Source organism: Bos grunniens, chromosome 25, assembly GCF_055505025.1.
Source record: "Bos grunniens cultivar Pamir isolate PY7600 chromosome 25, Bosgru_T2T1.0, whole genome shotgun sequence".
In the NCBI taxonomy this organism is placed as follows: Eukaryota; Metazoa; Chordata; class Mammalia; order Artiodactyla; family Bovidae; genus Bos; species Bos grunniens.
Window position 1 is genome coordinate 5,160,744 of NC_141189.1, and position 26,245 is coordinate 5,186,988.

Consider the following 26,245-nt stretch of genomic DNA (forward strand, 5'->3'; position numbering starts at 1 on the left):
GCAAGACCCTATTTCCAACTAAGATAACATTCACAGATGCCCAGGGTTAGGTGTGTGCTCAGTCATGTCCAACTCTTTGCAACCCTGTGGACTGCAACCCACCAGGCTCCTCTGTCCATAGAATTATCCTGGCAAGAATACTGGAACAGGTTACCATTTCCTCCTCCAGGGGATTTTCCCGACCCAGGATTTTGAGCCTGTGTCTTCTGTGTCTTCTGCTTTTGTCAGGCGGATTCTTTACCACTGAGCCACCTGGGAAGGCCTTGGACACAATTCAATTCACTGGACGTCTATGCAGAGGGGATCTATACGACCTGACTTTTGATTTAACAGGGTCGTGCTGACTGCTGTGCGGAAAAGAGCACAAAGATGGGGAGGCAAGTTATGAGGGGGCGGGGGTGGCTCTTGCAGGCAACATGGCCAGGGGTGATGGGTGAGCAGGAGAAAAGGCGTTTTCCTGTTGAACATAAACAATTTCATGGATCACCAACCTCAGATGAGGCCCCTCTGTGCCCATGATGGGTCAAGACGGCAGCAACACCCTTCCGAAATCACATCCGAAACAGACGAAACGTGGACACCATCCAAACTGCACAATCAAACATCCCCCTCCCAGCTAATATGACGCGCTCTCTTGTTTAACTAATCACAATCCCAGCTAATATGACGCTCTCTCTTGTTTAATCAATCACAATCCCAGCTAATATGACTCTCTCTCTTGTTTAACCAATCACAATCCCAGCTAATATGACGCTCTCTCTTGTTTTAACCAATCACAAGTCCAGCTTCTCCCCATCTGTCTCACAGTCTAGATAAGAATTATTGAGATGCCCAATCAGAGCATCACCCTGACTCCCTGACGGCGTCCAGTCCAGGGTGAAGCCTTGCTTCCCCGGACCCCCACCCAGATCACACACCAGAAGCCCAAGTCCTGTGGTGTGATGGGTCCTGACTGAGATGCCCCATGTTCCCAGGCTGTGTTCAGCCTTGCTGCGTGGAACCAGGAACCAGGCCAACCCGGTTCAACCACAGCTGCGCTCCTGGTGGTCTCTGGCTGAAGGGCAGGGCGTGCTCTGTGGGTGTGGGCCCAGCGCCCTGAGCTGGGTGTGATGCTGTGCTGCTGCTCTATTGAAATTCTTAATCGGTTTTGAACGGGGGGCTCTGTACGTTCATTTTTCACTGGGCCCTGAAAATTCTGTAGCTGGTTCTGCTGAGGAGTACTCACAGTGGCTGATGCCAGGGTCGCTCGGGTGGACAGTGAAAAGTGGGTGGGTTCAGGACTTCCTTGGCCAAAAAAGAAAAAGTGGAAAAATTTAAGGAAGAGGGAGAGAAACCTTGAGTTTGGGGCTGTGTACACTGTGCCCTTTATCAAAAGGGAAGACGTTGGGTGGTGAGGTCCAGCAGGTTTGGGAGTGGGACCGGGGGGCCAAGAGTCTCCATTTGGTGAAAATATACTTCTTATCGGGCCTCCCTGGTGGCTCAGCTGGTAAGGAATCTGCCTGCAAGGTGGGAGACCTGGGTTCGATCTCTGGGTTGGGAAGAGCCCTTGGAGAAGGGAAAGGCTACCCCCTCCAGTATTCTGGCCTGGAGAAGTCCATGGACATAGTCCATGGGATCGCCGAGAGTCGGACACGACTGAGCGACTTTCACTTTCACACTTCTTACCACACATTGGGAAACAGACATGCCTCAGGACAGCAAAGCCCATGCACCAGAACCACCGAGCCTGTGTTCTAGAACTCGTGAGCCACGACTACTGCAGCCCGCGCGCCCTGGAGCCTGTGCTCTGCAGCAAGAGGAGCCACCGCCACGAGCAGCCCGAGCCCCGCAACTAGAGAGCAGCCCCCATTCGCTGCAACTAGAGAAAAGCCCTCACACAGCAACCCGGCACAGCCAAAGACAAATAAATAAAAAAAATATAGAAATGGCAATTTGGGGGGAAAAGGAAAGATAACATTTGAAAAAAAAAATGGTGACTCAATACTGCTGTTTTGCAAGCTATTACCATGGAGGACGGGGGCAGGGGAGAAAGTACTGAGTATAGGGGACTTAGGGATCTTTCTGTAACATTTCTTAACTGTACAAGAATCTACAACTATCTCAAAATTAAAACTTTAATTAAAAATCGGTGACCCAGAAAATCAGGAGGAGGATGGAACGCCAGGCAGCTCCGGGCAGGTGCTGCTCATTCGTATTCATCGGCTCTCGAATCTGCAAGGAGCTGGGGTGCGGCTGAAGGCGGGGTCCGTGGGGTCAGTGGCAACAGCTGTGGATCCTGAGTGTCCCTCTTGCTGTTCTCGAGGTGGGGCTTGTGGCGTGGGGAAGATCTCATCTCTCCGAAGCCCTGCCAAGCACCGGGCATGGACCTGATGGAGGAAAGTTCCATGAAGAAAGTGACTCTGGCACTCAGTCCCTTTAGCTGGTTCAGGTCCCTGCAGCAGGGGGTCAGACACGGGGAGTCTGGGGACCATGACTGGGAGCAGAGGCCAGAATGACTTCAGTCGGTCCCCACTTTTATGCCCCCATTAGCCAGGCTCGGGCTGCCTGAGGTGGGGGTGGGGAGCACCTCATCTTGATATTTGCAGATTTATTCACAGAATTCCCCACACATCTGGATGAGAATATATGACTTGCCCCCGGAGGAAATAGTTAAATGATTGCTAAACCACAAAATGTTCCTGTAAAATTTGCTTCCATATTTTATTAGACGCAGATGAGCATGAATTATTGTGAAGCCAACAGGAGGGTTTGCAAATTCAGTTCTTGCTTTTCCATAAACAGCTCTTCCGTGTCTAGATAGTTATGGCAAGGTTTTAATGAATGTTGGCTTGTGATGGAACTGCTGAATAACTCATTCATTTATCCATTCATCCATCCATCCACCCACCCAACATTTATTAGGCATCCACTGTATGCCAAGTGTGTGTTAGTTGCTCAGTCATGTCTGACTCTTTGAGACCCCATAGAAGGTAGCCCTCCAGGCTCCTCTGTCCATGGAATTCTCCAAGAATACTGGAGTGGGTTGCCATTCCCTTCTGCAGAGGATCTTCTCAACCCAGGGATTGAACCTGGGTCTCCTGCATTGCAGGCAGATTCTTTACCTTCTGAGCCACCCAGCTAATACCAGCTAAATTGCAGCTCAGGTATCGTTCTTGTTGACTTGCCTTCACCATCAGATGTACAAGGCTGTTGTGAGATGAGCCAGTTTTGGGCTTTACTGTCGTGGGAGGGACACCCTTTTGGGGGAGTGGGCTTTCTTTCATGTATCTCAGGAGGCCACTGGCCACAGAGAAGAGGGAACATTTCCTCATACCTGATTGTGGTTGGATATGCTACCTAACATTAAATTATTCTTTCTTAAGATCTTCTCATTTGTGTCAAGGTGTGAAATTTCTTGGGGAAAAAGTGGACACAGTTGAACAAGACTAGCTTTCAAGTTGAATGGGTCTTATTGGTTTCTCACACTCTGTGGGGTTCTGTCAAATTGATCCTGGCAGGGCAGGCCACGAGGTCTGCTTTCCACTCAGACTGCCCAGCACAAGGCTCTGAGAAGCTGGGGATAAGAGAAGAAGCAACATTTGTTCCTCCTCCCTCGTTTGGCAGTTGAGCAACAAGGATGGCTTGTAAGATCCAGGAAACCAGAGAGACTGGGGACCCTTTCACCATGCTCCCTCTGCCCCCTAAAGACAGGAGTAGGGTTTATGTCTGCTGCCTTGGCCTGAGCTGTGGATGGGAACATGGTCACCAATGACAGGGGGCTGGGCTCACCCCACTGGGACCCTGGCCTTGGAGGGCTCTGTGGCTCTGCAAGCTGACACTCTGTGGGGGGAGCGTGGAGTCTGCCTTGAGAAAGACTTCTTAAAGAGAAAGCAAGAGGTAGAGGACTTCCCTGGTGGTGAGCGGTCAGGAATCCACCTGCCAATGCAGGGGACACAGGACCAACCCGTGGTCCGGAAAGATCCCACGTGCCTCGGGGCAGCTGAGCCCGTGCCTCAAGTCCTGCAGCCCACGTGCCCTCGAACCTCTGCTCTGCAACCAAGGAGCCACTGCAGTGAGAAGCCTGTACCCAGCAACCAAGGGGAGCCCCCGCTCGCCGCAGCAGAGGAAAGTCCAAGAGCAGCAACAAGGACCCAGCACAGCCAAAAGTAAGTTAATAAATAAATTAATTTAAAAAGGCCAGAGGGGGAAGGGTGCCCAGTGGTGTCCCCTCTGCTGCGCGGGTGATGTCTGGGGTTCTCACGCAGCCTGCGTGGTGCCTGAGCAAAGGAGTCCCTCCTGCCCCCAGTTTGTGGGCAGAGAGATGGCCCCGCAAGTCCAGGAACACATCCAAGATCACCCAGTGCGTCCTGGAGGCCAGACTGAAACTTACCATCCTTCCTCCGTACCGCGGCTTCCCAGACAGGGGCTCTGTGTGTCGACCTTTTCCCAAGGCAGACGTGGCTGGAAAACCAAGGACTGGGGGTGTCAGTGAGGAGGTCCCTGGGCAGGGCGGGGTGCCCTTCACTGCACCTGTCCGCAGGTGAGGTCAGTTGAGAGTGACCTGGGAACGTCCAGAAGCATCACCTTCCATCCAAAGACTACGGTTCATGATCAGGCCTGGCAGACACACGTGCTCTCCTCTCCATTCCAAGTAGTGGGCGACTGGGTTGCTGAGACATTCAGGAAACAGAGTTGGTTAGAAATAGGAATTCAGACGAATTGCTCCTGAAATCCAGAGGGCCCGGGGAGGTGGTGCGGGAGGAGGGATGCCTGGTTCTTAGGACTCAAGAGCTCAGCAGCAGCCCTTTTGGTTCAAGCTTGGAAATTCATACTGAAAAGGGCTGGCTCCCTCCTCCCTCCGTCTTTTGTTCTGTTCAGTCCTTGGTGGACCGGATGAGGCCACCTGCGCTGGGGAGGACCATCGGCTGGACTGAATCCAAGTGCTAATCTCATCCAGGAACACCCAGGAGGAGTGTTTAATCTGGGGATCTCCTCAGCCAGTCAAGTGGACACATTAAATAACCACCACCGCTTTCTTCCTTTCATTCATGAAATTAGAGGCATGGTCTTTGGTAGCTCAGTTGATTTCCTGGGGGAGAGGAGGAAACACAGAGTTCCTGGTGCCTAGGTTAGGGCGGAATTCTTGGAGGAAGACGTGGAAAGAGGAGCTTCCCTGGTGGCTCGATGGTAAAAAAAAAAAAAAAAAAATCTGCCTCCGATGCAGGAGACCCAGGTTCCATCCCTGGGTCTTGGGTCGGGAAGATCCCCTGGAGGAGGAAATGGCAACCCGCTCCAGTATTCTTGCCTGGAAAATCCCATGAACAAAGGAACCCGGCGGGCTACAGTCCAGGGGGTTGCAAAGAGACGGACACAACTGAGCGACTAAGACTTTCAACACTTTCAGAGGAGCCAGGACAGCTCTTGGGGAGGAGAGGTTGAAGTAGAAACACAGGAAAGGGTAAATGAAGATGCACCGGTGTGTGACATTCTTTGAGGGTCACAAGCAAAGGTCAGAATATCTTTTGATAGTTTGTTTCTTGGAATGTGCTGCCAGGTGGGATGATGGGATTAATCTAGATACTTTTTTTTTAAGTTTTAAAAAGTGTTTTTTTTTTTGCTGTGGACCATTTTTTAAAAATCTTTGTCGAATTTGTCACAACATTGCTTTTTTTTATGTTTCGCTATTCTGGCGGACACGACTGAGCGACTGATCTGATCTGATCTGATTCTGGCTGAGAGGCATGCGGGATTTTAGCTCCCCAACCAGCCATAGAACCTGTAGCCCCTGCACTGGAAGGCAGAGTCTTACCCACTGCACGGCCAGGGAAATCCTTAATTTGGATGCATTTGGAGAGTGGCCATCAGAATTTGAGAACTCAGGTGTTGTGTTTAATTGTACCTCCTATTAAAATAATCACTCAAGATCTGAGCTCTGGGTAATAAAGGATGTGACTGGTTCCTGGGAGGGAGCTTGGAAATCTTGGGAACTTCCTGAATGATAGGAGTGTCTGTTATTTCTCAGGGACTCCTAAGGTCACACCTAGGTTTACGATGGGGGTGGCCACGCCACAGAGACCAACCCTATGACTAGCAGGCTGGGTCCTTGAGCCAGGTGATGTCAGCATGTTTCGATCTGAATGTTTGTGTTTCCCTCAAATTCACATGTTGAAATTCTAACCTCTAACCTGATGGTATTAGGAGATGGGCCCTTTGGGAGGTGATCAGGTCAGGAGGGTGGAGGTCTTGTGAATGGGACTGCGTACTTATGAAAGAGGCCCCAGGGAGCGTCCTAGGCTCCCTGGCCACATGAGGACACCGTGAAAAGATGGCCATCTGTGAACCAGGAAGTGAGCTTTCAGCAGACACTGAATCGCCTGGTGACATGATCCCACACTTTCCAGTCTCCAGAACTGTGAGAAGTAAATGCTTGTTGTTTCTAAGCCCCCCAGTGTAGGTGTTATAGACTGTTGTTACAGCCAGCCAGTCTACAATGAAATGCAGACTTACAGTTTATATATATAGTCTGTACTTTGTTCCAGTAGCAAGAATGGAGCCAGGCACAGCCCGCACTTTGGGGATGGGTGGGGGAGGAGGGTTGGAGAGTGAGTTCAATCACGTGGCCAGTGACTCAACTCGTCATACTTACAATGAAACCCCGATAAAAGCTCTGGCCCCTGACCTTGGTGGAGCTTCCTAATTGAGTCCACGGGTATGCAGGAGGCTGACACATTCAGATTTTATGGCGAGAGGGCGCAGAAGACCCTCCCAGAACCTCGCCCTGGGGCCTCTTCATTTGGCTGGTCCTGACCTGCACCCTTTATAATAAAACTGTAACCAGAAGGATGGGCTTCCCTGGTGCTAAAAGAATCTGCCTGCCAATGCAGATTTGATCCCTGGGTTAGGAAGATCCCCTGGAGAAGGAAATGGCAGCCCACTCCAGGACTCTTGCCTGGGAAATCCCATGGACAGAGGAGCCTGGAGGGCTATTGTTCATGGGGTCGCTTAGCAACTAAACAACAAAAACCGGAAGGACAGCCTTACCAGCAAACTGTTGAGACCGACGGGGGTTGGGAAAACCTTCCAGATTTGTGGCCAATTGGTCAGAATTGTGGGTGGGCTGGAGACCGCCAAAGTGTGGCTGGTGTCTGAAGTGGGGGCAGTCTTGCCAGGGACCGTGCCCGTGAACCTGTGAAATCTCCTCTAACTCCAGGTGGTTAGAGTCAGAACTGTGCTGCGTTAACTGCAGAGACACGAGAACGCCACACCTCACTGCATCTCTCTCAACAAGAAGAATCTCTCACGAGCTGAGTTTGTGTCAGGCATGGCGGTGGGGTCCACACATCCCACCTAACTGTTGAATGTCATGTTACTAAAGGGATTCATGAAGCTTAGAATATTGCTAGTGTCAAAGGGGCGACACTGTGAAAAACACACTGAGATCGGAATTACTATTTTTAGGTGGGTGCACAGATTTGGAGGACCAGATTTTCATATAAATTCATTAAAACAAGGAAGTCTAAATGCTTCGTGAAATGAAGGGCTGCAGAGTAATTTTCAGCCTTGTTTTAAGAGGTATTCAGTTGGTGAAGACTTGGAAAGGATGCTGGCGGCTGACAACCTTGCCCTATCCTTAGGTCTCCTGGGATGTGCCAGCTTGCTGACTGCTAGGCTGGGGTACACTGTTGGCTGGCACTTGGGGCACAGTCTACCAAGAGCAGGAGGATGGGCTTAGGGATATCCTGGTCCTCACGGGGCCCAGGAAGAGAACAGGTGGGTGAGGGCCTGCGTGATCCCACGTTAACGTGTTCCTGGACTGGAAGCGAGGCCCCGCCTGTCTGTAGGGTGGACAGTCCCTCTTGTAAGGACACTCTCACTGGACCGGCGCCTCCTGTGATTCAGCTGATCTCAACTCTAACCTTAATAAGCAAAGTGAAAGTCGCTCAGTCGTGTCCGACTCTTTGTGACCCCATGGATTTTACAGTCCATGGAATTCTCCAGGCCAGAATACTGGAGTGGGCAGCCTTTCCCTTCTCCAGGGGATCTTCCCAACCCAGGGACTGAACTCAGGTCTCCCGCCTTGCAGGCAGATTCTTTACCAGCTGAGCCACCAGGGAAGCCCAACCTTAATAATGACATCTGCTTCCAAATGAGGTCACCTTCTGAGGTACTCGGTGGAGATGAACTTTGTGGGGACACCAGCTGACCCATTACATCCTCTAAATGTCTATCAATCGGTAGACAGATCAAGGGAATCAGAAGAGGCCCACTGTCTGTGTTATCACAGCAGAGCTGGGCTGGGAGTGAGGTTATCTCAATGGGAAGACAGAACATTTATAAACTCCTGAGACTGTCCCCAAGCACAGGAGGTCCAAGGCCGCTGCCCCCTCTACTCTGAAGAATCTGCTGGACATCCTTCTCTCTTTCTGTTGTCCTCAGCTCTTCAGGAAGAAGCCGAACCCTTTATTTACAGTCTAAAGAGATGACCTGAGCAAGGACTAATGGGTTAAGCCCAGGGACAAGATGACAGTTCTCTTCTGCCTTCTCAGTCCCAACAAAGGCTCTAAGAAGAGACCAGGATGCTGTGGGCTGGAGCCGAGGGCTGGACGGGGCCCAGGGCAGGCTCGCCCCTCCGTCGTCCGTCCCACCCTAAAACCAGCTAGAGCCCCCAGCAGAGAGCAGTGCTGCAGCCGCTAAGCAAGGTTAGGGTTTTGCATTTCAAAGGGCAAGTGGTTTCTGTCTCCAGGCAACTTGTAATTCTTTTGTTCAAAGAATAAAAGCACAGTTGGAGACCAGAGAGGGGTATCAGGACTCTAAGAGTTCCGAAATCAGAGGGCGTTCCCAGCTCTCTGCCTGACTTCCTCTACCGACCCCGCTACTGACTCCCGCTGGGCCTGTGGGGGGAGTCTGGTCTTCACCAACACATGGGCAGAGCCAGAGCAGAACTCAGGTCTGCCCTGCCCTGACCCTGGATATCGGCTCCCTCTGGGTGCCTCACTTGCCTCACTCCCCTTGCAGGGGCGGGGGTGGGGCGGGGGTTCTTACCTTTGTTCTCTGCCTCTCTGGTCCGGCCTGCAGGTGGCCCCTCTTTGCCGGCTGTCTGTCTGTGTCTGGGAGGCAGGCTGGTGGCTGTCAACAAGAAGCATCAGGATTCAGCCAGGCCATGGCCCACCTGGCGAGTGGGGCAGGTTTTTCCACCCCCCACCCCCCCCACCCCCGCTCTCCTAGCTTTGCAGGACTATTCCCTGGGGGACAGTGTGGGTGACCCTGGAGACAGGAGGGAGAGGAGCTCAGGATTGCAGATATTGAACCAGGGCCAATCTGAGGAGAAGTCAGAGGGTTTGAGGGGTCGTGGACAATCTCCCAGGGAGTCCCCACGGCCAGCCCAGGGCACAAGAGGGTCAGGGTGGGGGCGAGGGTGGAGGGCCCAGTCCAGCCTTGAAGAGCATCTGCCTCAAGAAGGATTAAATAATGAAACACCGCAGCTACTTACAGAACCACTGTCCGAAGGGTGCTTGTGAATTCTCTTTGATTTCTCCTTTGCACCCACGGAGTGTTCCTGCCTTCTGGGGACCTGAGACTCCAGACTGGCCTAGAGTTTGATTCTTGGTCCAGCAGGCTGCTCCAGAGGCAGAAAACATCCAGACTTCCTGGGCCCCCAGTGCACCCCAGCCAGTCGGGATTGCTGGAGTTGCCGCTGGGATGCCCCGTGCCCCCCTCCAACCCCGCCCCCCAGGCACGTGAGCCATTCTCTAGGGGGTGTCACAGACAACCCCAGTGAGGAAAAGAGAAACCTCCTGTGTATTTTTTTTTTTAACAAAGAGTGAACTTGTTAGTTACTCAGGTGACAAGAGAGTAGAGAAGCTAAAAGGTAAAATCAGGCAACTCAGGACAAGTGGTCTCTCTGAATACCCTGTAGTATGTGGTTTGCACAGAGAAAAGCAGATCAGAAATCAGTGGGATACCACCTGGGGGGTGGTTTTCAGTCAGGAGGGCACACTTTTCCCAATTCCAGGTTGGGTGATTTGCCCAGGGCCCCCAGGGGCTGGGTGGTGGAGCTAGGACCACCCAGGTTGTCGGGTCTCTTGGCTGCTTTGCCCAGTCTGGGTCTCTGGTGAAGGCTGTAGGCAAAGGCTCTCCTGGTTAGGCCAGGATGAGAGACCCCATTCCTGTTCCCAAAACAGCCACAGAGCCGGAGGAGCATTGCTTGGTGAGAGATGGGAACGCTGAGGCTCTTAGGCCTTGGGGGCCCCGCCCTTGGTGAGACAGGCCTGCCTCTCCCCCGCTCCCACCCCCCCACCCACCGCAGTCACCCAGGAGGGCCACTGAAGGACAAAGCCGGAAAGAGGCCCCAGCGCCTCGTCAGCTGGCATCACTCTCCGCCCTCCCCGGGCACTTTACACATTCAGAACCTATTTTAGAAGCAGCAGCTCATCCGATTCTCTTTAATGCACTTCCAGGCAGCACAGATGTGCATCAGGGAAAGAACGTTCCTGGAACCAAAGCGCTTCTGTGGGCTCATGATCTGCTCCCCGGGCGCCCACTCCCAGGCCAAGCGCCCCCCATGAATCACGCATGAGAGCTGGTGGCTGCCGTGCATTCGGGAGGCAGAGGGTCAGGGCTCCAGCTGTGGGGGGGTGGGTGCAGGCCTGAAACCGGGAAGCGCTGGAGGCCGGGGGCGGGGGGAGGTGAAGCGTCCAGAGCCCTGCCCCCGGGTCACGTGGGACCGGCCCCTGGCTCCCGCCCCTCCCGCAGCGGTCGTCCGCGTGCGACAGACTTTAGTGAACGGAGGACTTGGCGCCTGAACAGTCCCAGATGGACTGGCTGGCGGGGAGGAAACCGACGGATGACAAAACAAAGCGGCGGGGAGGGGGCGGACGCGCCACAGGTGAGGAGAGGACGAGCGGCCAGGCTAATGAGAGATTCAGAGCCAGGCGGCAACTCCCGGATCAAAACCGGCGCAGGGGGCTCGTTAAAACACACAGAGACATAAATTACGCCCTGCGAGCGCCTGTCCTGAAAAGCGTGTTAGCCAGACAGGCAGATGATGGAGGGAAGATGTCTGATGTTTCTGTCGGTTGCAAAAATACATGTTTTTGATTCGGAGGGGGAGGCACCAAAGTCCATGATTTAACTTTTAAGGGAATTTTCAAAGTTTCTTTTTTCTACTAACCAAAGCTGAAAAATGTGTCCCTGGAAAGGAACATGAAAACATGTTACTGAGAGATTTAGTCTCTCCCTTCCATGAAGTGAAGGAAGTAGGAGGCTAGACCAGCCAAGTGGGTGTTCCCACCTGCTGTGGGTGCCCTGGGGGAGGGCCTGGGGTGGGAGCAGGGCTCGGATCCAGTGTCCTTTACTCACTGCAGGCTCCTAGGCTGCAAGACCCGGGCTCTTTCTCTGACTCATCACAACCCACTTGCTGGAAGGCATGGAGCTACCTGTCTCGGGGCACCCCCGCCCCCGCCCCCAGATTCCCCCCCACCGCCCCCACCCGCCCTGGTAGATAAGGACTCAAGAGAAACCAGCAGGAGTGGACCTAAGGTCTGGGAGGCCTGAAGCTCAGACCACTGAGGGAGTCTCAGGAAGGATAAGCACACCACGTATGTAGGTATGAAAGTAAATGTTGATTTAGAATGAGAAAGGAAATCACACAAGGAACCGGGGCCCTGGAAATCCTGGTCTCTTCCTGCAGTGTCTTTAGCAATTTAAGAGACATGCTTGCTGGTTCCAAGCTGACTTCTCTCCCCACCCAGGACACTCTGTGACTCCCAGCATCTTCTAGCTCTCCCAGGGGCCCAAGCAAAGGAGAGGTCTTGACATTTGGGGCTTCATCTGCCCCTGGAAATGAGGCTGCCTAGAAAAGTCACCTCTCTGCCTTGGCTGGGATATGCCTGCGGTGGGATCCAAGGTCTGTAAGGAAACGAGGGGCAGGAGGGTTTGGAAAGACCTAGAACTGTGCTCTGGGATTTGGGAGCGGTTGCCCAGAGGCGGCCAGGTTTGCGGGTTTGCAATTTCAGCTGATGGAAATCTGACCAATTGAATCCCACCCTGTTCAGAGAAAGATCACGTAACAAGTAGGGGCTGGTGAGCTGAGGCCTGGAGGAGACAGCAGTGGGCAGAGCTGTCTGGCTGGGGCCAGGAAGGGGGCGTCTTGGCTCCGGCATCCGGTTGTCTGCCAAGGCTGACCCCTGGCCTGGGAGATGGAGCCTCCGGTGGCCTAGACCCAGAGTTTCCCCTAACCCCCAGGCTTACCTCACTCTCCGTGTTCTGGGCTAATCCAGGGAATCTGTGACATCACAGTCAGACTCCCAGAGGTCTGCCTGCTGGACAGGAGAGTGCAGGATGTGGAATAAGGTCTGTCCATCCAGAGTGTCCGGCTGATGGTAGCCTGGCTCTCATGCCCGAGAGAGAGAGAGGGCATCGATCTGTCAACCCACACAGCCCACAGCTGTATTTCTCAAAGCAATTCACTAAATTGACATTGTGGCTTTTATTTATCACTTTCTTTGAACTTGGTTCATGCCAGCTCACCCCCAAGAGAGATGGGGCCATTTCACAGTGCTCACAGAATCACGTCTGGTGCAGAGCCATAAATATCACTCGAAGGAATGGAAATTAGACTTTGAGCCTGCTAGAGAAGGCTGTGCACCCAGACAGGAATGAATTCCCAAAGAAAATGGCCACCTTGAGAGGGACAGACTTGGGGAGCAGCTGGCTGGGCCTGGGTTCTCTCTCTGATTTGTCATAGTGAAGCGTGGGTTTTTTTCTTTTTTAAAAAAATAACGTATTTATTTATTCATTTTGTTTTTGATTGTGCTGGGCCTGTGTTGCTTCCTGCGGGCTTTCTCTAATTGCAGTGAGCGGGGACTGCTCTTCGTTGTGGCACGTGGGCTCCTCCGTGCGGTGGTCTCTCTCGCTGCAGAGCACCGGCTTTAGGCGCAGGGTCTTTGGTAGTGGCAGCAGGTGGGCTCAGCGGTCGTGGTGCACAGGCTCAGCTGCTGCACGGCAACTGGAATCTTCCCAGACCCGGGATCGAACCTGGGTCTCCTGCATTGGCAGGTGGATTCTTGCCCACTATATCCTTTTTAAAAATTTTTATTGGAGTGTATGCTAGTAGATTTATTATAATGCTGTGTTAGTTTCAGGCGTGCAGCAAAGTGAACCACTTATACACATATCCACTCTTTTTTAGATTCTTTTCCCATATAGGCCTTGAGAGTTTTAAATAGAGACCCCTGTGCTATACAGCAGGTTCTTACTAGCTATCTGTTTTATAGATGGTAGTGTGTATGAGTCATGGGCGAAAGTGGAAACTGCCTCAGAAACGTGGGCACCCCTCAGTTACCGGCTGACCTGTGTACCTCCCCCCATTCATTTGTGGGAGTCCTCGCCCCAGCATCTCAGACTGAGGCTCTGTTTGGAGACAGCGCCTTTCAAGAGGTGGTCATGTTACAGTGAGGTTGACAGCCACCTCGGAATGCTGCTTCTGGGGTCCCGGAGCTGAGGGCTCTGTGCGTGCCCTGCAGGAAGCTCACCCAGCGCACCCCAGGGCTGGCCTCCCTGCCCGCCTTCCAGAGCCGTCTGTGCTTTCCGCTGGCACCATGCCCGCTTAGGGAGACCCTGGTCTTCTCTGCCCTGTTTGTCCCGGCTGTGCCACCTCACGCCACACCCAGAGGCACCCATACCTGTGTGTATGGAGAGGACACAGAGGATTTCGAATTCTCTACCGACGTGACGTCAGCCACCCCCGGTTTGGGGGAAGAAGCCGCTGGGGCCACATTGATTACAATCCCATTTACACTTTGTGAGTGGAGGTCATGCAGATGTCAGGGTTGTTTACTCCAAGGAGCCCACGACCAGAGTGCCAGCCTGGCCCAGGCCAGCCCCTGCATGGGAAGCCACGAGTCTGTCTCTGGGTACACTTCAAATGAAGCAAACTCTCCGCTGGTTCTGACACCACTTTGCCGCCCGCTGCTTCTGAGCAGGTTCTGAGCGACTGCCCAGATGTCTCATTCTAGAAGATTGCGTGTTTGTGGAAAGCTAGCGGAACAGGATGTAACCGCCAGGGAGAAAGAGCAGGGAGTTGTACACCAATGAGGGGAGGGTCATTTCTTAACTGTGTCCCGTTTCGTGTGAGCTCAATAAATGTACACGTGAGCTGAAAAAATATTAAGATGAAGTCATATGGGTGCGTCCTAACCGAATAGGACTCATGTCCTATTAAGAAGAGGAGATTAGGACACAGACACACAGAGAGGGAAGACCACGCGTAGGCACAGGGGGGTGATGGCTGTCTACAAGCGGACGAGAGAGGCCTCGGAAGAAACCGACCCTGCTCACACCTTGATCTTGGACTTCCAGCCTCTGGGACCTGGGAGAAAATAATGTCTGTTATTGAAGCTGCCCAGTCTGTGGTCTTTGCTAAGTCAACCAGAGCAAAGCGACGCATCTTTCACCCCCTGCTGGCCCCCGTGGAGTCCTGTTGACAAGGATGCCTGAATTCTGGAGCTGCTCCCTTCTCTCCACCCCTTGCCTGCAAACTCCATCTCTTACCCACATGGCCAAGACAGCCTCTTCCACTCTGCAGCCAGAAGGGGATGTCCTTTCTTTTATTTTTTGGCTGCAGCACGTGGCATGTGGGCTCTTATTTCCCTGACCGGGATCAAAGCTGTGTCCCCTGGAGTGGAGGTGCAGAGTACTAACCACTGGGCTGCCAGGGAAGCCCCCAGGGTGGTTTTCTAAACTGACCACCTTCCTTCCCAGCTTGAAGACCCCCATGCCTCCCCACTGACCAAAGATAAGCCCCAAACTCTTGAACATGGAACTCTGAGCCCCCTTCCTCCTCCCTGGCCTCATCTGCCCCCATTCCTGCTTCCTCCTTTGCTGCAAATTGTCTGCTCTCCCCCGACGCCCTGCACTTTCGGGTCTATGTAACAAAGTACCACAGATGGGGAGTGGGGAGAGGGTTTAAAAAATATACATTTATTGCCTCCCAGATCTGGAGGCCAAAGACCAAGATCAAGGTGTGCGTAGGGTTGGTTCCTTCCCAGCACAGTGAGGATCTGCTCCAGGCCTCTCTCCTGGGCTTGTGGATGGCCGTCTTCTCTTGGTGCCTGCACGTGGCATCTCTTGGAATGACTGCCCCTTGCTCCTCATTGTCCCCATATGAGGACACAGGTCATAATGACCTCATCTTAACTAATTACATATGCAAGGACCCTGTTTCCACCTATGGGCACATTCTGAGGTGCTGGGGGTCAGGACTGCAACATACAACATTTTGGGAACACAGTTAAACCCTTTCCCCTTGGATATGCTGTTGCCTCCATCCGACATGTTCTTTTTTCTGGAAGCTCAGTCTTCCTAGAAGATCTAGTCCCAGCTGGACCCTGTCCCACCGCTGTGCCCTCTGCATCCTCCCTTTACCCCTGACCTGTGCATCCAGGCTCTGCCCCCCTGGGTCCCGCCCCGCCCCTGCCCCCCTGGACCATGCCCCGGGCCCACCTCTTTTGCACCCTCTACCAGGCTGGCCCAGACTGTGGGAGTGTGGAGTTGCAGCACCTCACCCCGCTTCCTTCGCTCCCCCCAAACCTCAGGTACCTCGGATCCCCCTCCACCTTATCCTTTAATTCTGCTCATCTTCCTTCTCCTTCTGCCGTTGTTTGTTTCCAGAATTAATGAGACTGAAATAACTTTTCAGAACTTTGGGGGGTTCGGGGGCGTCTCTTCAGGAAGCAGGAGATGCCTGGGGGAAGCCAGGCGCTCCTGAGTTGGTGGAGGCTTTCTTCAGCGTTCTGGGGCCCAGGCGGCTCCCCGGAGGAGTGCTTCTGTGTGATGCAGTCTGCGGACGCCTCCTGCTGATGTCAAGCCCCCCCGCTGGGGGCAGGAGGAATGTTAATGACAGCCGCTCCCCTCTGGGTAATCTGCCAACCGTGTTCCCACCACAGGCTGATTGCATCCTTATTAAAAAACGAAAGGCAAAAAAAAAAAAAAAAAGAATCACGCTGGCATTGTCGCTATCCCGTTTTTAAAGACTGGGAAACTGAGGTCCGCCTCTTTGGAACCAGGAGATGTAAAGGGAAAGCAGGGAGGCGGCCTTGGGCTTGAACAGAGAACTGGGGTCCTGGACTGAGACCTCAATAAGGGAGGGCACACAGAGGGAAGGGGGCAGAGACCAGCACAGCTGTCTCTGTGCTTGTTAGCCTCCAGGCCAAGTCCGGCACCCAGACCGCGCCCAGGAACAACTGCTGGCCTGTGCAGGGGCCCACCAGACCCCCACGAAGGGAGAGGAGCTCCGTTCCACCCCAGACCCTGGTCCTGTAACTGACCAAAAAAGGAGCTCCCACATTCTCCAGGTCTCCTTTATTTGAAAAGCCGTTTCTAGTAACACCATCAAAGCGGCCAGCTGACCAGACCCAGGGAGCGGCTGTCTCAAGGAAACAGTAAACCAGATGAAAGATGACTTCCTCATATTCGGTTGACATGCTTTATGTGCGATGCCTCTTATGACAACAGAAGGTGTATAAAAAGGCTCTGTTACAGTTTCCTGGAAATAATAAAATAACTTGGAGGGACTGGTAAGCCAAGGAACCTGCAGATGAATGAATAGCCATAAAAGAGAACTTCCCTCATATTTCATGAGGTTGCAGCTTGGCTGTCTGGCAGGTGAGGAAGGAAAAGGGGGATTATTTCGAGAACCGTTTATGATGCGTCCAGAAGTGTCCAGCTCATTGTAGGATCAGCGTTCAGACTGCAATGAAGGGCACGAGCATTACAGTTTTCTCTCTTTAAATATCCTTTTGGGAGACAGCAGTTTTAGGAGAGTATCTGGGGCTTCCCTGATGACTCAGTGGGTAAAGAATCCTCCTGCAATGCAGGAGACAATGGAGGCATGGATTTTATCCCTGGGTTGTAAAGATACCCTGGAAGAGAAAATGGCAACCCACTCTGGTATTCTTGCTTGGGAAATCCCAGAGTTGGACATAACTGAACGACTGAGCACACACATAAAATCTAATGAATACCGGTTACCCTCTGTGGGGTGGGTATCCATGTTCAGACTCGATAGCGTGCTGTGCCACCTTGTGGGGAGCGATCATTACCTCCGTGTTACAAATGGGGAAACTGAGGCTCTGACAGGTGCAGGGACTGCCCAAGGCCTCAGAATAAACAAGAAACAGGACTGGGAATCATCCTAAGGCTTGGCTAACTTCCAAGTCCCCGTCCTGTGGTCACATAGTCATCAGTTCAGTTCAGTCGCTCAGTTATGTCTGACTCTTTTCGACCCCATCGACTGCAGCACGCCAGGCCTCCCTGTCCATCACCAAGTCCTGGAGCTTGTTCTAACTCATGTCCATCGAGTCGGTGATGCCATCCAACCATCTCATCCTCTGTTACCCCCTTCTCCTTCTGCCTTCAATCTTTCCCAGCATCAGGGTCTTTTCCACTGAGTCAGTTCTTCACATCAGGTGGCCAAAGTATTGGAGTTTCAGCTTCAGCATCAGTCCTTCCAATGAATATTTAGGACTGATTTCCTTTAGGATGGACTGGTTGCATCTCCTTGCTGTCAAGGGACTCTCAAGAGTCTTCTCCAACACCACAGTTCAAAAGCATCAATTCTTTGGCACTCAGCTTTCTTTATAGTCCAGTTCACATCCATACATGACTACTTAAGGAGTTCATGATCTGAGCTGCAGTCAGCTCCCAGTGTTGCTGACTATATAGAGCTTCTCCATCTTTGGCTGCAAAGAATATAATCAATCTGATTTTGGTATTGACCATTGGTGATGTTCATGTGTAGAGTCTTCTCTCATGTTGTTGGAAGAGGGTGTTAGCTATGACTGGTGTGTTCTCTTGGCAAAACTCTATTAGCCTTTGTCCTGCTTCATTCTGTACCCCAAGGCCTAATTTGCCTGTTACTCCAGGTATCTCTTGACTTCCTACTTTTGCATTCCAGTCCCCTATGATGAAAAGGACATCTTTTTTGGGTGTTAGTTCTAGAATGTCTTGTAGGTCTTCATAGAACTGTTCAACTTCAGCTTCTTCAGTGTTACTGGTCAGGGCATAGACTTGGATTACCGTGATATTGAATGGTTTGCCTTGGAAATGAACTTGGTCATTTTTGAGATTGTATCCAAGTACTGCATTTCAGAGTCTTTTGTTGACTATGATGGCTACTTCATTTCTTCTAAGGGATTCCTGCCCACAGTAGTAGATATACTAGTCATCTGAGTTAAATTCACCCATTCCAGTCCATCTTAGTTCACTGATTCCTAGAATGTCGACGTTCACTCTTGCCATCTCCTGTTTGACCACTTCCAATTTGCAATTCATGAACCTAACATCCCAGGTTCCTATGCAATATTGTTCTTTACAGCATCAGACTTTATTTCCATCACCAGTCACATCCACAACTGGGCGTGTTTTTGCTTTGGCTCTATCTTTTCATACTTTCTGGAGTTATTTCTCCACTCTTCTCCAGTAGCATATTGGGCACCTACCGACCTGGGGAGCTCATCTTTCAGTGTCATATCTTTTTGCCTTTTCATAATGTTCACGGGGGTTCTCAAGGCAAGAATACTGAAGTGGTTTGCCATTCCCTTCTCCAGTGGACCACATTTTGTCGGAAGTCTCCACCATGACCCGTCTGTCTTGGGTGGCCCCACACGGCATGGCTCATAGTTTCATTGAGTTAGACCAGGTTTGGTCCTTGTGATCAGTTTGGTTAGTTTTCTGTAGTTGTGGTTTTCACTCTGTGTGCCCTGTGGTGGATAAGGATTAGCTTATCAAAGCTTCCTGATGGGAGAGACTGACTGTGGGGGAAACTGGGTCTTGTTTTGCTGTGTGGGGGCATGCTCAGTAAATCTTTAATCCAATTTTCCGTTGATGGGTGGGGCTGTATGCCCTCCCTGTTTTTTGACCGAGACCAAACTATGGTGGAGGTAACGAGGATAATGGGGGCCTCCTTCAAAAGGCCCTGTGCACGCACTGCCACGCTCAGTGCCCTGACCCTGCAGCAGGCCACTGCTGACCTACGCCTCTGCCAGAGACTCCTGGGTCTCCACAGGCAAGTCTGGGTCAGTCTCCTGTTGGGTCACTGCTCCTTTCTCCTGGGTCCTGGTGCACAGGGTTCTGTTTGTGCCCGCCAAGAGTCTGTTTCCCAGTCCTGTGGAAGTTCCGGCGGCTCTATGGTGGGGTTGATGGCGACCTCCTCCAAGAGGCCTCTGCCACACCCAGGTCTGCTGCACCAGAGCCCCCGCCCTGCGGCAGGCCCCTGCCGACCCGCACCTCCGCAGGAGGCGCTCAGGTACTCAAAGGCAGGTCTGGCTCAGTCTCGGTAGGGTCTCCTGCTGTGCACAAGGTTTGTTTGAGCCTGCTGAGCGTCTATGGCAGGTATGGGATTTGATTCTAAACGTGTTTTCGCCCCTCCTACTGTCTTGCTGTGGCTTCGCCTTTGCCCTTGGACATGGGATATCTTTTTTTGGTGGGATCCAACATTCTCCTGTTGATGGTTGCTCAGCGGTGAGTTGTAATTTTGGAGTTCTCGCAGGAGAAGATGCGTGCACGTCCGAGGCAGCAAGGGGACTCGTGTGCACCGGTCAGCCGGGGGAGCAGTAGGGACCCGCAAGCAGGCACCGCTTCCTGTTCCCTGTTCCAGGAAAGCCAGGAAAAGGAGGACTGGCGAGAGCTTGACAGATGCCTGGCTTCAGACTGGAAGACCAGTCACCTGTCATTCCTGGACTCTGCACTGCATCTGTCAAAGAAAGAACACCCAAGAGAAGGAAAACAAAGGAAAAAATACCCCAGAATTCCTAAAGAACAATATAAAACCTGAAGTATAGAGAGCAGTTTACCCAAGGCCAAGTCAGTATTGATGGTCACATCATCATATAAAGGTTTGAAACTAACTTATTCTCTTCAAATTGTACTTTAAAATATGCAATGTGAAAGCTCCTCTAAGAAGACTTGGAAACAAAAGCTTCTGCTACCAAAATAAAATCCAATTAAAAAAAGCCACTCATTAGACCCTAATAGGATATGTTCATTAAGATTATTGGCTCCATGTTAGTTTTCTTTGCACTTGCTAATTTTAAATATTTTTAAATATGTGACAAGACAGACCTGAAATTATTCATCTATTATGGTAACATCTCAGTGTTTAATGTATTTTCAACACCTTGTAAAGCGATGTCTCACTTTGGTGTCTTTCTTGTCCCCCCTCCCTTTTTTCTATCTAAAGTTAGAGCTGGGTTAACAGATATGGAAATGAAGAGCCAGTGTGGAGGTGGGGCTCTCCTTCTAGGAATGGCTCTTTTTCTTAGCTTCATTTCTGGTGGCACTTGGTCTTTGGTGCTGCATGGGCTTTCCTCTCGTCGTGGCGAGCAGGGGCTACTCTTGCGCAGGCTTCTCACTGTGGTGGCTGCTCTTGTTGCGGAGCACGGGCTTTAGGGCACGTGGGCTGCAGTAGTGTGGCTCATTGGCTCTAAGGCACAGGCCCAAGAGCTGTGGTGCACAGACGCATTGCTTTGTGGCACGTGGGATCTTCCCAGACCAGGGACTGCACTTGCTTTGGGAGGCATGGATCCTTTACCACTGAGCCATCAGGGAAGCCCCTCTAGGGATGTTTTATTCCAGTTCCTTGAGTTGATTTTTTTCCATTTTATTTGGGTATAACTGGAAGTATGCAAAGTGAAAGTCACTCAGTTGTGTCTGATTCTTTGCGACCCTATGGGCTATACAGTCCATGGAATTCTCCAGGCCAGGATACTACAGTGGGCAGCCTTTCCCTTCTCCAGAGGATCTTCCCAACCCAGGGACTGAACCCAGGTCTCCCGCACTGCAGGCGGATTCTTTACCAGCTGAGCCACAAGTATGCAAAAGCCTACATAATTCAAGTGGACATTTTGATCTGTTTTGACATAGGTATATATATCTCCATCAAGATAAAAGTTTCCGGGGGACTTCCCTGGTGGTCCAGTGGTTAAGACTTCACCTTCCAATGCAGGGTGTTCAGGTTCACTCCCTGGCTGGGGAGCTAAGATCCCACATGTCTTAGGGCCAAAAAACCAAAAATATAAAACAGAAGCAATACTGCAACAAACTCAATGAAGGCTTAAAAAAACTGTCCACATAAAAAAATATTAAAAAAAAAATTTCTGTCATGCTCCCCTCAAGTTTTCCTCCTGCTCTTCTGTAATTCATCCCCTCCCTTCCTATCCCCAGGCGATCACTTATCAATCTTCTGATTACTTTGCATTTTTAAAGAATTTTATATAAGGTCATACAGTATGAATTTTTTTCCACCTTAGTTTAGTGATTTGAGACTCATTCACACTGTTCTGTATCAATAGTCTGTTCCTTTTTTCTTGCTGAGTAGTATTCCATTGAATGGATATACCAAAATTTCTTAATCCATTCACCCATTGATAGACATTTTGATCATTTCCAGCTTTTGGCTAGTTTGAATAAAGCTGCCGTGGACAGGTATATGAGTCTTTGTGTGGACATGATCTCATCCCTTTTGGGTAAACACCTAAGACTGGGTTATATGGCAGGTACATCCTTAACTTCCTAAGGAAACGGTCAGACTGTTCTGTAAGGTAGGCGTACATTGTACATTCCCACTGGCCATGAATGAAAGTTCTCCTTGATCCAGATCCCTGTCAATTCTGGCATTGATTTTAATGTATAGTTCTGGCCTCTGCCAGGGAATAAACCTCGGGCTTATTTAATGATTGTCAAAGTCCCTTCAATGTTGCCTTCTAACTGTCTTCTTGCTCACTGCTCCTACCTTATCAATGCTCTCCTCCTAACTGGCCTTCTCTAGGGTTCTTTCTCCCTCCAACCCAGCCTCTGTGTCAGCCTGCAAGGTCTCTTCAAGATGCAACACTGCAGGTGCACTTGCCTTGTTTAGGACCAAGTCGTGGTTTCCCAGTTGTGAGAATACACCTCTCCCAGAATACAATTATGATCCTGCAAGACCTGCCCTGCTGGCTCACCCCAGGCCCCAGTTCCCAGAATCCAGTCTTCCTTCTGATCTTTTTTAATTTAATTTTTAAAATATTTATTAATTTGGCTGTGCCGCTCGGGCTTTTCCTGTAGTTGCAGCGAGTGGGGGCAGTGTTCGGGCTTCTCGTGGCAGTGGCTCCCCTTGTTGCGGAGCACAGGCTCTAGGGTGCACAGACTTCAGTAGTTGTGGCCCCTGGGCTCTAGAGCACAGGCTCGGGAGTTGCAGCAGACAAGCTTAGTTGCTGCACAGCATGTGGGATCCTCCCAGACCAGGGATCGAACCTGTGTCTCCTGCATTGGCAGGCAGATTCTTTATCACTGAGCCACCAGGGAAGCTGCCTTTCTGTTCTTTTCATAGCTAAATTCAACCAGAATACATGCTTTGCTTGGTTCCTACCTGATGTACCCACACAGTTTTATGATTTTTTTTTAATTTGGAATAACTTGTCAATATTAAAAACATAAAAATCCATAAGAACCTTAATGGGCAGGCATTCCCCGTGCAACAGAAGTGAGCTAGAGTGGGTGGCTGCCTCTTTAAGACAGCGTGGGCGCCTGCCCACACCTCACCCTGTGAGGGTCCCTCCTTTTCTTGCACCTGCTCTTCTCCACTCATCTTTGCTAAATTCACACCTGTTCCTCTCCCAGATCCGACCTGAAAAGGGGAAGCTTCTGCATCTCCCATCCTTCCTCCAGTGCAGGGACCCCGTACAGGCAAGGGCAGTCTCCATATCGTGTGTGTGCCATGGAGGCACGCCCTCTCTCTTTCTGTCCCTTGACTTGGTGAGATCAGTCTGCTGACCTTTCGGGACTCCTGGGATGCAAACACAAAGCCATTTCAGTCTCTCGGGAGGCGATTACAGCAGCCCTGTAAGCAGGAAGACAGTTCATATTAGTTTTTGATGTAGGAAATAGGATTTTCAAGTCTGCAGCGAGATAAAGATTAGGTTGCGAGAGGTAAGCATTCTGGAAGTTACTGCAGCTCCCCTTTCAGTAGATCAGGAAGCAGGCCTGGTGGCCTGAATCAGGGAAACCTGCCCTCCCAGCTCCGTGTCTTGTGCAGGAGGAAGGATGTGGGCACAGGGAGCTGAGCTGTGTCACACACGCCTCTCCCTGGGCTGGAAGTGCACGCAGGTAGGGCATTACACAGAGGCTTCTGTTTCAGTTTCTTTTCAGGACCTGGTTTGGGGGAGCGGCCTGTCAGACCGCCCTGCCCCAGCTGGTAGAAAGAGGGAAGCCCTGAGTCCCCCTCCTCCAAGTGCCCCTGTTTCCACATGACGTGGGTGGGACCAGAAATACATCCTTTTGAGAGGGATGAGAAAGCTGGACTTCTGGTTTGACCTGGGGTTGGGGCCTGTGGGCAGGGACAGATGGGTGTGGTAGGACCAACCTCCTCTGCCCTGGTTGGGGATGGGGTACAGCACCTCTCCTAGAGGCAAGAATGGTCAGGGTCAACTGCAGTTCTGACCAGACTCCAGGAGAACAGAGCTCCCCCACCCCTTCACCCAGTGACAGACTCTGGCAAGAGGCAGGTCTGCACACAGACCCTGGGGGCAGGGCCACCTTGTGGGCGTGTGGCCTGTGCACACCACCGGGCCTGCACTCAGAAGGGCACGAGCTTAGTTTAATGCTCTGCTGTCACCGTCTTGAAATTCTTAGCAGTTTTTGAACAAAACAAAATTTTCCTTTGGCTCTGAGCCCTGAGAATTATGTAGCCAGTTTTCAGGAGACCAGCCGAGGTTCATCCGAGGATGAGATGGAGGCCAGGGCCCCTTCCCGCTAGTGCTACAAGGTCGTGAAACCACCTGCTGTCCACATTAGCCACCTGGAAGGTCTGGGGGGACTTTTGGAGGACTGGCGGACAGGGAAACCCTAAAGAGATTAAAGGGACTATTGAGATTAGGGAAGGATGCTGTGTTTGCTGAATTGGGCTAAAGTTTGTTTTCTTCTCTTCTCTCCCCTCCCCTTCCTCCAGCTACAAGCGGGCCTGGGAGGAAGTTCAGATGAGTTTATAGACAATATTTACAGAGGAACACAGAGGTTACACTTGGCACATCTGTATAGCGTGGGAATCTGTGTGATCTGGCCACAAGTGACGGATCTCTGCTTTTCACCCAGTTGGCAAGATCAAGGAAAAAGCTACAATAACCCGATCTTAGAGGAATAAGTGGCAGTCGTTTAGGTAGGTATGCAAAAGTGTCCTGATGTCCACCAAAAGACATGCGTTTTAGTGTTCCCAGCAGCACTTTTCATAAAAGCCTCAAACTGGAAACTACCCACTTGGCCAGCAGCAGCAGAATGGAAAATTGTGGTAGATTCACACAAGGAAATACTGTATGGCAATATGAGTAATCTACGAGCACACGAGGAACATGGATAAATCTCACAAATGTAATGCTGAGGGAAGAAGCCAGACACAAAAGAGTACATGCGTATGATTCCACTCAGATGAAGTGCAAAACCTGCAAAAGTATTCAGAAGTCAGAGACACCCTTGGGTCCTCCAATGAGTAGGGACTAGGAAGGGAAATGCAAGAAACTTTTCAGGGTGCTGGAGATGTTCTATTTCTTGACCTAGGCACTGATTACCGGAGCTCTGTATGATTATTATACTTTAATAAAAAGTTTAAAAAATTTTTAAAAAGAAGCAGTTGTTAACAAAGAGGGAAAGGGACTGATAAGAAAAAGAAAGATGCCTCTAGACTGGTGTGCTGGTGACCGGGCACCTCCTGGGCTGGGGAGAGAGCGAGCTGAGCACCTGGTTGCCTAGGGACACCCTGCATCCCCTCAGGAAGTTGGAAGAGATGATGAAGGTGATGGAAGTTTTCTTCTGTTTAGTGATGGAGCAGCCGGTCAGGAAAGGGAGGGGAGGGGAGTCCAGGACCCGGGAACAGAACGTTCTGGCTGATGCAGGAAGGACAGACCATTAGTTCTGTCCAAACAGTTCCATTTGCTGGAAAGGCTTCTTCCTGTAAGCCTCAGAGAGGCTGGTACCAGCTCGGGAAGACAAAGGTAGTATTGGGAGGAAGGAACAGATGTTCCTGAGAAGACAACTGGAAACTGAGGTTCCGCAAAGAAGAGGGGGATCCTGGGAGGAGCAGTCTATAAGAGAAGGTACCCCATTAGTCCCGGATTTACTTCTTTGAATCTTGCTAAGTGTTACACTGCCTTTCCTCCAAGTGATGCACAGAGTGATTTTAACAAAGGATAACGATTTCCATAGGAAAAGTTATGGCCATGCACAGAGTGATTTTAACAAAGGATAACGATTTCCACTGGAAAAGTCATGGGCGCCAAGGGGCCACTGCTCTTGCCTCTGGACAGAGCCATGTCCTCATGATCCTAGACCTGCTTTTGAGATTCTCTGGAGATGGCGCTTCTGCAATCTGTCTTGGTGCTCATTCTCGTGCTCAGGAAAGCAGCCTTTGTGTCCACCCTAAATCCCTTCTGAGGCAACATTTCCTCTTGTTCGAGGCTCAGATGAGAAGGCATGAGGCAGGACCTCCAGCTGAGGGTGACTGTGCTGTCCTGGGGGGAGGGGTGCCCAGCTTCAGTTACCCAGAGGGAGGCCGGCAGCAGCGTCCCTAACCACCCCGAGGTGTGGAGGAAGGTCACTGGGCAGCCCAGCGACACCTTCCTCAGGAGACGCGGCGAGACGGGATGGCCCGGGAGCCCAGCCTATCACACGGGCCCCGTGCAGTGGGGAAAGCCTGCCCACGGCCCCCGAGACTCTCCCCTGAACTGCCAACCTCCGAATCCCTTCTTAGCCACTCGATTTACCTTCCCTGTGTGGCAGTCTTACAGTCTGTAAAATGGGATGGACAGTAATGGTCCTTAGCTCGCCTGGTCGTCATGACAGTGAAGTGAGACAGCACATAGACCATGCCCGGCACAGCACCCACACGTGGGCAGGAGCTTGGCGAGTGTTAATAGGACTGTTTTCCGGGAAGGGATATGCTGGATGGGTAGATAAGCCCAACCCCCCCACCCCCTCCTCCCAGGTCTGCCTCTCCAACTGGTTATTCCTGCCCGCTTGTGGCTCTTTAACGTTAACTTAAAATTAAATAAGATTAAAAATAAATGCAGTTATTGATTGCACAAGCCACATGGCCAGTGCTCAGGAGCCTCACGTGGCCAGAGGCTGCCATATTGGATGGTGTAGAGAGAGAATGTCACCCTCCGTCCCTGCAGAATGTTCGACAGGACAGTGTTGTTTAGATCAGTGAGCAGAGCAGGTGCCTAAAAGGAACAGAAGTAGGGCA

The 26,245-nt window shown here is 51.4% G+C and overlaps 2 long non-coding RNA genes across 3 annotated transcripts; one reads left to right on the forward strand and one right to left on the reverse strand.

The window, feature by feature from the left end:
• Positions 1–2,100: 2,100 nt before the first annotated feature.
• Positions 2,101–10,567, reverse strand: LOC147344788 (uncharacterized). Of its 2 annotated transcripts, XR_015154301.1 has the most exons (5): positions 9,470–10,567; positions 9,022–9,105; positions 4,564–4,649; positions 4,370–4,440; positions 2,101–2,366 (listed from the first exon to the last, which is right to left on the reverse strand). It is a non-coding gene; the product is annotated as an uncharacterized LOC147344788 (long non-coding RNA). The 2 variants fall into 2 exon arrangements; XR_015154302.1 differs by lacking the exons at positions 9,022–9,105; positions 9,470–10,567 and having other exon boundaries at positions 4,564–4,696.
• A 153-nt stretch (positions 10,568–10,720) lies between these two features.
• Positions 10,721–24,627, forward strand: LOC147344789 (uncharacterized). The gene is made up of 2 exons (XR_015154303.1): positions 10,721–10,864; positions 23,960–24,627. It is a non-coding gene; the product is annotated as an uncharacterized LOC147344789 (long non-coding RNA).
• Positions 24,628–26,245: the final 1,618 nt, after the last annotated feature.